Raw genomic sequence first — 14,857 nt, forward strand, 5'->3', positions numbered from 1 at the left:
AGGTATTTGAAGATGGTTTTATTAAAAACATTTCTTAGCAAAACCCTGAGGCTCCGAGTCAGCCATGGTATCCAATGTTAAGACATAGACCTTTCCAAAAGAATCAATAGAAGCAGAATTCAAACAGTAAATACTGAATGCTATTCTTTAGAGGTCTGGGAGATGCTCGACACCTGATTCAAAATACTAATCTTTTATCATTTTTCCTAGATAATGAAGTGATGGATTGATTTAGATATTACCATTCACAACTTTACAATACTAAATTCAGAAGTGCTACTGGTCCCAAGGGAAGAGATAGTTAGCAGCTAAAATGATTACCAGATAACATTTTTGAAGGCAATTTGATATGTCTTTTATCTCCTCCAATTCTCTAATCTTCCATTCTCCAATATTGTTTAATTTCATTTTCAGACTATCTCTTAAATTTTATCCTTTCCTCCCACCTTTTGTCAAATTCCCATAACTTTTTCTTCAAAGACGTTTCATTGTTTTAATCAATTATCATCCACATTCTCATGTTCCCACTTCATACAGTTCCAATTGAGAACATAAGAAAAATAATCCTTTTACAAACAATCAACCAAAAACTAACTTCCATAACAAATTAGACATGTTCCAAAAAATAAATTGTCTCACTCTGAACTCTGAATCCTTCACTCTTCAAATTTGAGAATCCTGGTTGGTCAGTATTCTGATACAAATTCAGCATAAAATAATTCCATTATATTTAAATCCCATAACTTGTTCATCTATACCATAATTTAAGGATACTCCCTCATGTTTTTATTTGTCACTTTATAAAAATCTACAAACACATAGAAACACATATGTATGTTTGTATATATGTTGGTATCTATAAAATACATGTGTATAGAGATAAGAACAAAGACAGAGAGAATGAGAGAGAGACTATGTGTGTGTGTGTGTGTGTGAGAGAGAGAGAGAGAGAGAGAGAGAGAGAATTTTATGAAGCACTGAATTTATTAAATTTGTGGAACTGTTCTTAGCCCTGAAGTATAAAAGTAGGTGCAAACAAAACATAAATAAAGCTGTAAAGAGGGAAAGGAGGATAGGGATTCTGGCTAAGGATAAAGCAACAAGTAGGGAATTTGATCAGACCCCAAAATAACAAGTTGTTAGGTGATCTAGAAGTCTAGGGTTCCTTCAGATATGACAGTCTTAGATGAGGACTTACCAATCAGTAAACAGATACCAAGGTGGAGTGCAATATTTCAGATGCAGGATAGAGTACATCTTTACACCCTTGAGTTGTATTTTTCTTGCTATAGCCCAAAATTATATAAGCATTTTTGAATGACACTGATGATACTAATGATCAAATTGTGTTTGCTGTTTGCAAAAACTCGGTCACATCTTTTTAGGAAACTACTAAACTTAATTCAACCATATTGCATTTGTGAGGTTGAGTTTTGGGGACCAAGTGTAAGATTTTACAATTATTCCCATTGAAAGTAATCTTATATTCGGACCAATCCTCTGTCTATCAACAATTTTTTGTAACATGACTGTTATCCAGTGACTTAGTTATTCTTTCCAGTTAAATTGGATTTCAAAAATAAATTTCACCTTAAGAGTCATTATAAATAAAAATGATAAAAAGTTTGAATCAAAAAGTAAGCTTGGAATTTCAGGCCACAATAGTAGAGAGAAGCCAAGCACTGTGCTAAGGTCTCCTGGCTTTCCCTCAGAAATAATATGAAATCTAATTAACAGAAATATTATTGACAAAACCCAGAAAAAGAAGCTAAGAGAAGAACATCCACTAGCAAAATCTATCTCCTGGGATCATGGATGAGCCAGGGGCAGAGAGCAGAGAGCCAGGAGGTGCAGGGTGAGACGGGACTAAGATCAGCTGCGGAGGCTTTGACTGTAGGAGCTGTGGTCTAAGGAGTCAGAGTCTTTGGCTATGGGAGTTGAGGTCTGGGTTCCCCAGTGGGGCTGGAGGGTGAGTTCCAGCACAGAGAGTTTCAGAGTGAAACTGGACATGTATCTGCTTGGCTTGGTCCCTGAGCTTCATACTTTCAGTGGAGAACTCTTCTCAGAACAAACACAGTAAGAGCACTCCCCCCATGAGTGGGCAGCAGAGATCCCTCAGCTGAATAGTGAGATCAGCATTCTTGCCCTAGGGCCCATCCCACTTTGTTCAAGGATAATTCAGACCCTGCTGCTCTCCCCACCCCCTCCAGGCCTAGGTAGAGGGCCTCAAATCAAGGTCACAGACACTCCAGAGAAAGCAACTAGCACCCTCTACCGGTCAGCCTGCTTGGAGTTACTAAACCCGGTGAGCAAAGCTTCTGGGGTTTTCAAAATCAAAGCACTGTGACTTAGCCCCTCCTCCAACACAACGTCCTAAGAAATTGAAGAAAGGCCAGAAGAAAGGGGACTCATTGAAAACTACTCTGAAGAAAAGAAGATCCTAACCCAGAGAGATCTACAACTTCTGAGGAGAATATGAATTGGTGTCCAGCATAAAAAAAGACTTCCTAGAAGAAATCAGGAAGGAATTAAAATTTAAATTGGAAAAATTGGGAAAAGAAACTCAAGAGGAAAAGAAACTCAAGAGAAAATGAACACCTGACAAGAGAAAGTTAGCAACTCACAACAAGAAAACAAATCCTTGGAAAATACAATTGGACAAATACAAAAAAGAAAATAATTCTCTCAAAACAATATTTGGGCAAATGGATAACTCCTTCAAAAATAGAACTGACCAACTGGAAAAGGAGTTTGCAAAAGGTAAATGAATAAAATTCTTCTCTAAAATAAGAAGAATGGAATCTGTGGAAACTAATGAATTCAAAAGACAACAAAAATCTCTTAAACAAAATGAAAAAATCAAAAAAAAATATAAGAAAATGTAAAATATTTAATGGTAAAATCACTGACCTCAAGAATAGAATGAGAAGAGACAACCTAAGAATCACTAGGCTTCCTGAAAACACTAAAGAGAAAAAAATAGTCTGGACTCAGTATTACAGGATTTAGTAATGTAAAACTGCCCTGACCTCACGGAACCAGAGGAAAAAGTAGTTATTGAAAGAATACATCAATCCCCTCTGAAAGGGCTCCTAAAATGAAAACACCAAGGAATGGTATGGCCAAATTCCAGAACTATCAGATAAAAATAGAAAATCCTGCAAGCAGCAAGAAAGAAACAATTTAGATACCAAGGAGCCACAATAAGGATTACACAGGACCTGGCTACATCAACATTAAAGGCTAGAAGGGCCTGGAATGAAAAGTGAAAAAAAGCAGAGGAAGCATTCTTTATGTCTGACAAAGCAACTGCAAAATTAGATATTGCTAAAAGGGATAGGGAAGGAAACTATATCCTCCTGAAAGGTACCATAGACAATAAAGTAATTTCAATAATAAATATGTATGTGGGGTGGCTAGGTGGCGTAGTGGATAAAGCACCGGCCTTGGAGTCAGGAGTACCTGGGTTCAAATCTGGTCTCAGACACTTAATAATTACCTAGCTGTGTGGCCTTGGGCAAGCCACTTAACCCCATTGCCTTGCAAAAAAAAAAAATAAAATAAATAAATAAATAAATAAATATGTATGCACCCAATGGTATAGCATCCAATTTTTAGAAGAGAAGTTGAATGAGTTACAGGATGACATAGACAGCAAAAGTCTAATGATGGGAGATCTCAGACTCCTGCTCTCAGACTTAGATAAATCTAACCCTAAAATAAACCAGAAGGAAGTTAAGGAAGTAAATAGAATGTTAGAAAACCTAGACATGATAGACCTTTGGAGAAAATTGAATTGGGATGGAAAGAAATATAGTTTTTTTCCTGCCATACATGGCATTTAAACAAAAATTGACCATGTACTAGGGCATAAAAATCTAATAACCGAATGCAGTGAATACATCTTTCTTATATCATAATGCAATAAAAATCACATGCAATAATGGGCCAGGGAGAAATAGACCTAAAACTTATTGGAAACTAATTAATCTCATTTTAAAAAATGAGTGGATAAAACAACAAATTATAAAAAGAATTAATAATTTCATCCTAGATAATGATAATAATGAGACAACATACCAAACTTATGGGATATAACCCGGGTAGTTGTCAAGGGATGTAATATATCTTTAAATGCTTACATGAATAAATTGGAGAAGAAGGAAATCAATGAACTAAATATTCAACTAAAAAATTAGAGAAACAACAGATTTTAAAAACCCAATTTAATACCAGATTAGAAATTCTAAAAATAAAGGCGAAATTAATGAGATTGAAAGGAAGAAAACTATTGAATTAATAAATAAAACCTACAGTTGTTTTGATGAAAAACCAATAAAATTGATAAAATTAACCTATGGCTAACTTGACTTTTAAAAAAGTAGAAAAACAAATTACCAGTATCATAAATGAATACATTCTACCTAAATTAAACTATTTATTTAGTGCCCTACCAGTCCAAATTCCAAAAAATCACTTTAATGAGTTAGAAAAAATTATAAGTAAATCCATATGGAGAAATAAAATGTCAAGAAATTCCAGGGATTTAATGAAAAAAATGCAAAAGAAGATGGCTGAGGCCTACCAGATCTAAAATTATATTAGAAATCATCAGTCATCTAAACTGTATGGTATTGGATTAGAAATAGAGTGGTGGATCAGTGGAATAGACTAGATGTAATAGCAGTAAATGATTATAGTAATCTGCTGTTTGATAAACTCAAAGAGTCCAGCTTTTGGGCTAAATACTTGGATAAAAACTGTTGGGAGAATTGGAAGTTAGTATGGCAGAAACTTGGATTACACCAACATCTTACACCCTATACCAAGATAAGATAAAAATGGTTACAGAATTTAGACATAAAAGACAATATTATAAACAAACTAGGAGACCAAGTAATAGTTTATCTATCATATTTATGGGAAGGGAAGCAGTTTATGACCAAGGAAGAGATGGGGAACATCATTGAAAAAAAACTAGATAATTTTCATTACATTAAATTAAAAAGTTTTTGCACAGAGAAAAGCACTGCAACCATGCTCATAAGAAATGTAGGAAATTGGGGAAATAATTTTAACAGCTAGTATTTCTGACAAAGGACTCATTTCTAAAATACAGAGAGAGAACTGGGTAAAGTTTATTTAAAAAAAGCCACTCCCCAATTGACAAATGATCAAAGGATATGCAGAGGCAATTTGCTGATGAGGAAATCCAAGTGATTCATAGTCATGAAAAATTGCTCCAAATCATTACTGATTAGAGAAATGCAAGTTAAAGCATCTCTGAGGTACCACCTCACACCTTTCGTATTGTCCGGTATAACCATAAAGGACAGTGATTAATGTTGGAAGGGATGTGGGAAATCTGGGATATTAAGGCATTACTGGTGGAGCCGTGAACTCATCCAGCCTTTCTGGAGAGCAATTTGGAATTACACCCAAAGGGCAATAAAAATGTGCATACCCTCTGATCCAGCAAAACCACTATTTGGTCTGTACCCTGAAGAGATTATGAAAAAAGTTAAAAACATAACTTATACAAAAATATTCATAACAGCTTTCTAGTGACAAAGAATTGGAAATTGAATGAATGTCCATCAATTGGAGAACGACTGAAAAAAATGTGGCATATATATGTTGTGGAACACTATTGATCTATTAGAAACCAGGAGGGATGGGAATCAGAGAAGCCTGGAGGGATTTGCATGAACTGATGCTAGTGAGATGAGCAGAACCAAAAGAACATTGTGCACCATATTAGCAACATAGGCTTGATGATCATTCTTAATGGACTTGCTCATTTCATAAGTGCAACAATCAGGGATAAGTTTGGGTTATATGTGATGGAGAAAACCATCTACATCCAGAGAAAGAATTGTGGAGTTTGAGCAAAGACCAAAGACTTTACCTTTAATTTTTTTAAATGTTATCTTTTTATGTCATTTTTCTATCTTTATATTTTATTTTATTTTTTCCTTAAGGATATGATTTCTCTCTTAACACATTCAATTTAGATCAATGTATAGCATGGAAACAATGTAAAGACTAACTGACTCCCTTCTGTGGGGGTTGTGGGGAGGGAAGTGATATCGGGGAGAAAACTGTAAAATTTCAAAATAAATAAGTAAACTTAAAAAAAATAAAAAATCAAACAAACATGGTATCTCACCCAGAGACCTTCTTCCAATGTGATATTAAGCCACAAATGAATAATTTTAGTTTAAAGCCATATCTTAATCAGCTATAAATCTATCTAATGTTACTAGTTTATATCTTTCCAACATTTCCACAGAGAAAGTATAAAATTTTATTCCATGTTTTGCTAAAATCTAAGTAAATTATATCTACAGCATTTACTTAATATGCTATCATACTGTGTCAAAAAAAAATAAGTGTAATGAATCTGGCATAACTAATTCCTTTTTTTAGTATTTTATTTTCCCTAATTACATGTAAAAATAATTTTAGACATTCATTTAAAAATTTTGTAGTTCCAAATTCTTTCCCTTCCTCCTCTCCCCTCACTGAGAAGGCAGGCAATCTAATATAGATATACATACACAATAATACAAACCATATTTCTCTATTAGTCTTTTTGTAAAGAAAGCAGACAAAAATGAACAAAAATAAATGTATACTTCGATCTTTATTCAGACTCCACCAGTTCTTTCTCTTGGGATTCATAGCATTTTTCATCACATGCCATTCAGAATTGCCTCAGATAATTGAATTGTAGAGAATAGCCAAGTCATTCATAGTTGTTTATCTAATGTTTCATCTAATTTTGCTGCTATTTTGTACAATGTTCTCTTGGCTCTGCTCCCTTCACTCTTTCCAGCTTTTGTTTCATTCATTTGTCTTTAATTGCTTTTCTGAGAGCTTATCACCTTTTACAGCACAATAGTATTCTATCATGATCAAATACCACAACTTGTTCAATAATTTCCCAGATTGATGTGCATCCTCTCAATTTCTAATTCACTGCCACCAGAAAAGAGCAGCTATAAATATTCCTAATCACATAGATATTTTTCCTTTTTGATTTTATCTCTTTCATTTACATATCTAGTATTGATATTTTTGTGTCAAGGGTATGCATGGTTTTATAGTCTTTGGGTATAGTTCTAAACTGCTTTACAGAATGATTGAATCAGTATACTACTTCACCAACAGTTCATTTTCTCAATTTTCTCACATCCCTGCCAACATTTGATATTTCCCTTTCCTGTCCTCTAAGCAAATCTAATAGCTGTGAGATAGTACCTCAGAATTATTTTCCTTTACTTTTCTGCAATCAATAGTAATTTAGAGCATTTTTCCCATATGGCTATAAATAACTCTGAATATTTCATCTAAAAATGATTGTTCATATATTTTGAAAATTTAGTAATTGAAGATTTATTTTTTTATAAATTTGACTCATTTTTATATATTTAAGAAATGAAATCCTTATCAGAGAAACCTTATTGAACTTTTTCACAATTGTGACTATTTTTCTCCAACATATTTCAATCTTGTTTATTATATTTTCTTTGCTTTCACTCTATCCCTTCTCAAAAGTATTTTGCTTCTGATTACCACCTCCTTATATCCAGGCTTCTTTCTATGAGCATGCCACTGCTTCTCTTATCTCCCCATACTACTACTCTTTAGGGTAAGATTTCTATACCCAATAGTGGATATATGTTATTCCCTCTATAAACCAATTCTGATGAGAGTAAGGTTTAAGTATTCTCTACCACATTGTCCATTGTCCTTCCACTGTAAAGGATTCTCATGGCTCTTTTCTTTGAATTAATTTACCATATCTATCTTTCTCCTTTCCTTCCTCCCAATGAATTTAACTATCTTACACCTTAATTTGATTTCATTTTTTTAGATATCATTCCATTCAACTCATATCCATGCCCTCTCTCTCTCTCTCTGTCTGTGTATAGTCCTTCTAACTGCTCTTATAATGAGAAAGTTTTAAGAATCATAAGTGTATCATTTTCCCGTATAAGAATGAAAACAGTTGAGCCTAATTGAATCACCAATGATTTCTCTTTTTCTGTTTACCTTTTATGCTTCACTTGTATCTCATCTTTGAGAGTCAAATTTCCTATTCAGATCCTTTCTTTTCATCAGGAATACTTGAAAGTCCTTGATTTCCTTGAATATCCATTTTTTTTCTTCTGAAGGTTTATACTCAATATTTTTGGATAGTTGATTGTTTTTTGTAATACAATCCCTTTTAACATCCAGTAATACCCTATTCCAAGTTCAGCAATTCTTTAAAGTAGAATCTGCTAAATCTTGTGTTAACTAGACTGTAGCTCCATGAATCTTGAATTATGTCTTTCTACCTAGCTGCTTGCAGTTTTTTCTCCTTGACTGAGAGTTCTGGAATTTCACCATAATTTTTCTGGAAGTTTGCCTTTTGGGATCTCTTTTAGGAGGTGATCAGTGAATTTTTTTTCAATTTCTATTATACCCTCTAGTTCTAAAATATCAAGGCTGTTTTCATAGATAATTTCTTGAAAATGATGTGTGGTCTCTTTTTCTTTTCTTTTTTTAAGCTTTTTGAAAGGAAAATGGGGTTAAGTGGCTTGCCCAAGGCCACACAGCTAGGTAATTATTAAATGTCTGAGACCGGATTTGAACTCAGGTACTCCTGACTCCAGGGCCAGTGCTCTATGCACTGTGCCACCTAGCTTCCCCTTTTCTTTTCTTTTTCATTGTGGCTTTTATGTACTCTAATAATTTTGAAATTATCTCTTAGATCTGTTTTTCCGGTCAGTTGCTCTTTCATTGAGATATTTTACAATGTCTTTTATTATTTCATTATTTTAGTTTTGTTTTACTATTTCATAATGTCTCATAAAGTTATTAACTTCCATTTGCACCATTCTAATTTTTTAAGGAATGATTTTCCTAGGTAAGCTTTTGTACCACTTTTTCCCTTTCATTTGACTAAGTTAGGAATACTTTTCTTTTATGAATTTTTGTTCTCCTTTTTCCATACATTAATTCTATTCCTCAAGGCATTTTTCTCCTCAATTAATTTTTGTACCTTACCATTTGGCCTATTCTGTTTCCTAAGGTGATATTTTCTTTACTATTTTTGTGCCTCCTTTATAAAATTGTTAATTCCATTTTTCCTGATTTTCTTGCATCATTCTCATTTCTCTTCTAAATGTTTCCTCTACCTTTTACTTGGATTTTAAAATCTTCTTCTATGGCCTGAGACCAGATCATCTTTTTTGTGGAAGTTCTAGATGTAGGAGTTTTGATGTTGTCTTCTTTTAGAGATTTTTATTCATTATTTTTTTCATTTATTTGTTTTAATGTTTTATCTTTTTGTATATTTTTTATTTATATACAAAGATAATTTTCAACATTCCTTTTTGAAAGATTTTGAGTTCCACATTTTTCTTCCTTACCTCCCTTTCCTCCCTTATCCCCTACATAGAAAGTAATCAAATATAGGTTATACATGTATAATCATGTAAAACATTTCAATTAGTCATGTTATGAAAGAAGAATAAGAACAAAAAGAAAAAAAACAAAAAAAAAACAAATTTTAAAAAAAGGAAATAGTATACTTTGGTCTGTATTCAGACTCCATTGTTATTCATTGGATGTGGATGTCAATTTCCTTCATAAGTCTTTTGAAATTTTCTTTGCTTATTGTATTGCTGAGAAGGGCTAATTCTGTCATAGTGAATCATCACAGTTCATTTCAGTACACTTAGGCATTTTTAAAACCTTTTGGTCATCCATAGTAACTTTCGTTAGCCAGAGTTTTTCCTGTTGTTTCCTCACTTTTTCCAGTGTATTTCTTAACTTTTAACTCAGGTAAAGTGTGACTCTGGTTTCAGGATGGAGGACTTACTATCCCAAATTTCAGGGTTCTTATGCTGCTGTTTCCAGAGATACTTTTTCCAAGGTGGTATGATATTGGGAATGGTGCCTTTGCATCTCTTCTGGCCTGTGCTCTGGTCTTTGAGTGAACACAAGTACTCTCTTCTCCTATGTAGCTGTGATGATTATCCTAAAATCACTACAGCTGCAAGCTCTGCTGTGTTAGTGTTCCTCCTTTTCCTGGTTCTGCCAGTCAGTACTATGTATTAGATCTGAGTATGGACAATACAACAGAGTCCTTTTATGGGCCCTCTGTCGCTCCAGAATTTGATTTGAGTCATTATTTAAAGATGTTTAGAAGGGATTTGATGAGAGCTCAGATAAATCTCTGGCTTTTCTCCATCATCTGGGCTCTTTTTCCCTTGCATGATCAGTTCTTTGCAATACTTTCTTCCTTCTGTAGATATTCAGTAATGATTATTTTATGATCCATTCTAAAATCTTGCTATGAATGAAGATCAAGTTCACTGGCTTTAAGTTTGCTATTTGTTCTATTTCTCTTTTATTAGACAAAATTTAATCTTCTATAATTCTGTACCATTTCTATTTTTCATATATTATATCACTTAGGTTGATTAAGCCATTCTTCCAGTTCTTTCAATAGCAGTGAGTGGAGTTTATTCATAGGAGAACTGGTTGTTTAATCTAGAAAAAATGCTACTTTTCATCTTTGAAGTTTTGCTGTAATTCCTGAGAGCATAACTAGGGTCAATGAGTTAAGATAAGATGAGATAGAATTTAACTTCCTATAAAGAAAAATCTCCTGGTGAGTTTCCTTACCCCAAAGTGGAACAAGTTTCCTACTGAGTCCAATATCTCTGGAAGTATTTAAGCAGTGGCAGGTTGATAACTTTTGAGGGATTCTGCCAAGGGAAATAGTTGATTGAACTAGGAAATGGATGAAATAGAACTGTGTTTTTAATGCAGTCAAATATTCAGAGGAAGTTGCTTTGTGGGAAATATTAATGAAGACCACTGGTTGATTCTCAAGAGATTAGGGCCTCCTGAGTCCTGATTTAATATTAACATCATTATAGCACAGGCAACAGAAGAGGGGATTAGCAGCAGGATGTGCTGTGCCATTAAGTATAAAATTATGATCCAATTAAGTGTTCCTTTAATGATCAGTGTATTATACCCAGATATACATCAAATACTGTATCTTGAGTCACCAAAGTCTCTTTCTATTACTGAAAAGTGTGATTAATTTTTATGAAGCTTTTACTTATAATTGATATTCTGTATTGTCTAAATATCTATCTAGGTTAGTCTGAGCATGTGTGATAAGCCAAGATATTTTTTAAAGCATTCTTGAAGAAGTAAACAATTTGGAAGTTTGCAATGCAATTGTTTAATAAATTAATTTAATCCTCAAATTTCAAATTAAGGTTTTAGATCTAGAGCTGGAAGTCACCTTAGAATTTATCTAGTTTAAAACTCTTATTTTATAGGCAAGGAAACTATAGCTTAGAGAGATAAAAGGAATTATTCACAGTCATAAAGGTATTCACAAAAGCGTATTCAGGTCTTCTGGTTACAATGTCAATATTTCTTCTATTAACCTATAGAAATTAAACAACATTTCTGTGCTAGAAACTACTGAGAATTCTAAATTGAATAAAGAAATAATCAGGTTTAAGTAAATTTGGATCAAAGAACACTTTAAAACTTACAAGAAACATGGGGGTCAACTATTCCAATGAAGATGTTGCAGGTGATGAAATCAAATCATGGGGAAATAAAAATATTTTATCTAGGTTTATAAAATTAGTGACTATCCAAGCTGGGATTTGAATCCAAGTCTTCTGACTCAAAATTTGTTCTTCAAATCATATGGAAAAATTTACCTTGTTATCACAATATTTAAATGTGATTTACAACCTATTCAAGAGCCTACACTGATAATATTCTATGTAAAACCTGTTTCAGGTATGATTTTGTAAAGAAATGACCCAAGATTTGTTAAGTCACAATTAAGTAGACATGTATATGGAACTTGTCACCCTGGAACCCTATCTGAGTTGGGTCTTGAGCCTAGAGAGATTCATTCCCCAGTTATGGTCTCAGACTTGAGTTTGATATGTTCTTGTGAAACAGAGGACATAAGAGGGAAAGAAGAATTTGATATTCTTATTTCTTTTGGGAGGACAACTTCTAGAAGAATATGGGAAATTCTAAAAAAAAATAATTAAAACAATTGACTCAAGTCTAAGATATGGTTCTAGTGAGCAGAATCAGAATAAAGTCTGAGGGAGATGGGACTGAGTTTTTGGTAATAAACTCCAGGAGTGTTTCATAAGATTCTTAAGATTCTCAGAGCTAGTTTTGTAAAATACTATCTTATCTGATATGCTCATTTTATAAATCAATAAAGTGGATCTTGGAGAGACAAAGTGACTTAGTCACCATCATACATATAAGTGCTAAAACAGAGACATGAATATTTTTTTCAAGATCTAGTGTTCTTCCCTCATATTATATAATCCCTTACCTGAGACCTTGATAAAGTTCCTTCTTGTCAATTAAACTTTCCACCTGCCTACATTTATTTACTTGTGGTATTTAGGAATAAAGTTTTTTTTTTAATTTTTAAAAGGAGGAGAAAAAACTTGAAACTTCAGGCAATGTGGTAGGTAGAATGAATCATAACAGAGAGGTAATTGTAGAGACACTAGTGAGTCAAATTCTGAGTCTTTGGGATATAGAACCAATGGGGAAGAACATGATTGAGAACCTTTGACAAAAGGATTATACATATTGCCTTTGAAGGACTCTATATATAGTGATACTTTTGGCCTTAGTGACAATTAGCAAATTGAAGATTGTTACCCACCAAGATGGCAAATCTGTTGTCCATTTGTTCAGACTGTTAAAAGGTAGAAGGTCCAGGCTTTATCTAATTTCATCACTTTAAAGCCACATTGACATTTTCCCATTGTTCAGCCACATCAATAGTTCAGGTTTTATGAGTCCAGTTCCCCTTTCATCTCTTTCTCAAATGAAATTATTTGTTCTCTCTCTCTCTCTCTCTCTCTCTCTCTCTCTCTCTCTCTCTCTCTCTCTCTCTCTCTCTCTCCCCTCTGTCTCTTTCTCTGTCTCTGACTCTGTCTCTCTCTTTTTCTCTGGCTTTCTATCTTTGTCCCTATTTCTCTGTTCTGTCTCTGTCCATCTCTGTCTCTGACACTCCATTTTTCTATCCTCCTTATCCATAAGGACAGAACAAAATGATACACCTTGTATCCACCCTAGGGCTAAGTTCATTGGAGATTAGTTAAGATGTCAAAAAAGAGATGGGTTTCTAGCGATCAGAGTTATCCTTTGAAATGCCATATTGCATGTCTGGCTTGTCAGATGTCTTTACTTTTAAAAAACTATCACTTTGATTATAAGTGCTATCTTTGGCAGAGATGAACTGTCTACATAAGTTAGAGGAAAGAAATAGAAATTTAGTGTGTAGCACATGAGAAATGATGATCATATGTGCTTATCACAAAACTCTTAGTATATCTTGTGGAATTCTGAATACTATATTTTAGCAAATATGTTGACAAGCTAGAACATATCCAGAATGTATCTAGACTTCTGATAGCTAGTAATTGAAACAAACAGGGTAATGGGTACCAGGGGTCACCAGAATATTGTGACAGTATGGTGAATAGCTGTGAAACCAGACCACATAAAGATTTGATTCAATTAGTTAAAAGAAGATTGATAAGTGAATGAGTATATATAAAGCTCTTACTATGTATCAACTGTTGTACCAAGAATTAGGGATACTAATACAAAATATTCTAAGCATTGAGATTATAAACACAAAATGAAACGTACCTTACCTTAAAACGTGTACAGTCTAAAAGATTGTATATATATCTAGGCAATGCAGAGCAAAGGGAAAATATTTTAGTATGAAAAACTACCAAAGTTATAAATGAAGCCAAAGGATAGTGAACTCGTGTATCATTTCTAGTAGCAAAAGCAGTTTTGTTTTATTATGGTTCAAGAAATAGAATTCTATGTATGTGGGTTGCTAGAAAAAATAATTAAAAAGTAAAATGAATTATAATTCATGCTACCTAGAAATAGTAGATCTTAAAAGTCATTTACCAAACAGAAGGGTCAAGAGAATTTCCCTCTAATATCTGAACGAATATCATAGGGGAAAATCTCTGACTCCAGAGGTGAAAATTAAAGCTATTGATGCTCTAAAATCGACTGGTGAAATGAATTAGTCGCTGAACTCAGGATGAGGAAAGACTTGAATTTGAATCCTGATACCAGCATATTTGACTTTGAGTGAGTCACTTAAGTTCTATGAGTTTTAATTTTTCACTTATCAAATGAGGATAATTAACATCTACAGTAATTACCTCACTGGATTGTACTGAGGATCAAATAAGATAATTTATGTAAAACACTGCAAAATGTAGAGTACTCTATGAATGTCAGCTATTGTTAATAATTTCTCATTGAGTGGAATTGAATTGAATCAGTGAGGCCACCCAGGATCATGCAAGCTGTCAAACAACACCATTTGAGAGTTGGGCATGCATGCCTCTATAATAAAAAAAAGAGTTACACTTCCAGAAAAAAACAGCTTGAATTCAGGAAAAAACAACAACTCTGACAGAGCCTATATGCTGGTGCCCTGAACCTTTGCAGTATCTTTCGCTTGAGATTCTTTGATTGGTAGCCCAATCACCACAACCACCACCAATATCAGCACTACTACTACCATCATCATTAAGTGTTTGCTTAGCATATACCAAGAGCCAAACACTGTCTAAGACCTGAGGAAATGATGTAAAGAAGGCAAAAACAGGTTTTGACTTAAAGGAGTGCAGAGTTCTCCATCCTTATTTTAGGTTTTGGAACTTGGAACATTAAACTCATTTGGTTAATTTCTTACCCTGTTTTTGGATTATATCTTTCTTCTATTTATTGCCTTTCTCAATAC

The sequence above is a fragment of the Macrotis lagotis genome, chromosome X, assembly GCF_037893015.1.
Source record: "Macrotis lagotis isolate mMagLag1 chromosome X, bilby.v1.9.chrom.fasta, whole genome shotgun sequence".
Classification (NCBI taxonomy): domain Eukaryota; kingdom Metazoa; phylum Chordata; class Mammalia; order Peramelemorphia; family Peramelidae; genus Macrotis; species Macrotis lagotis.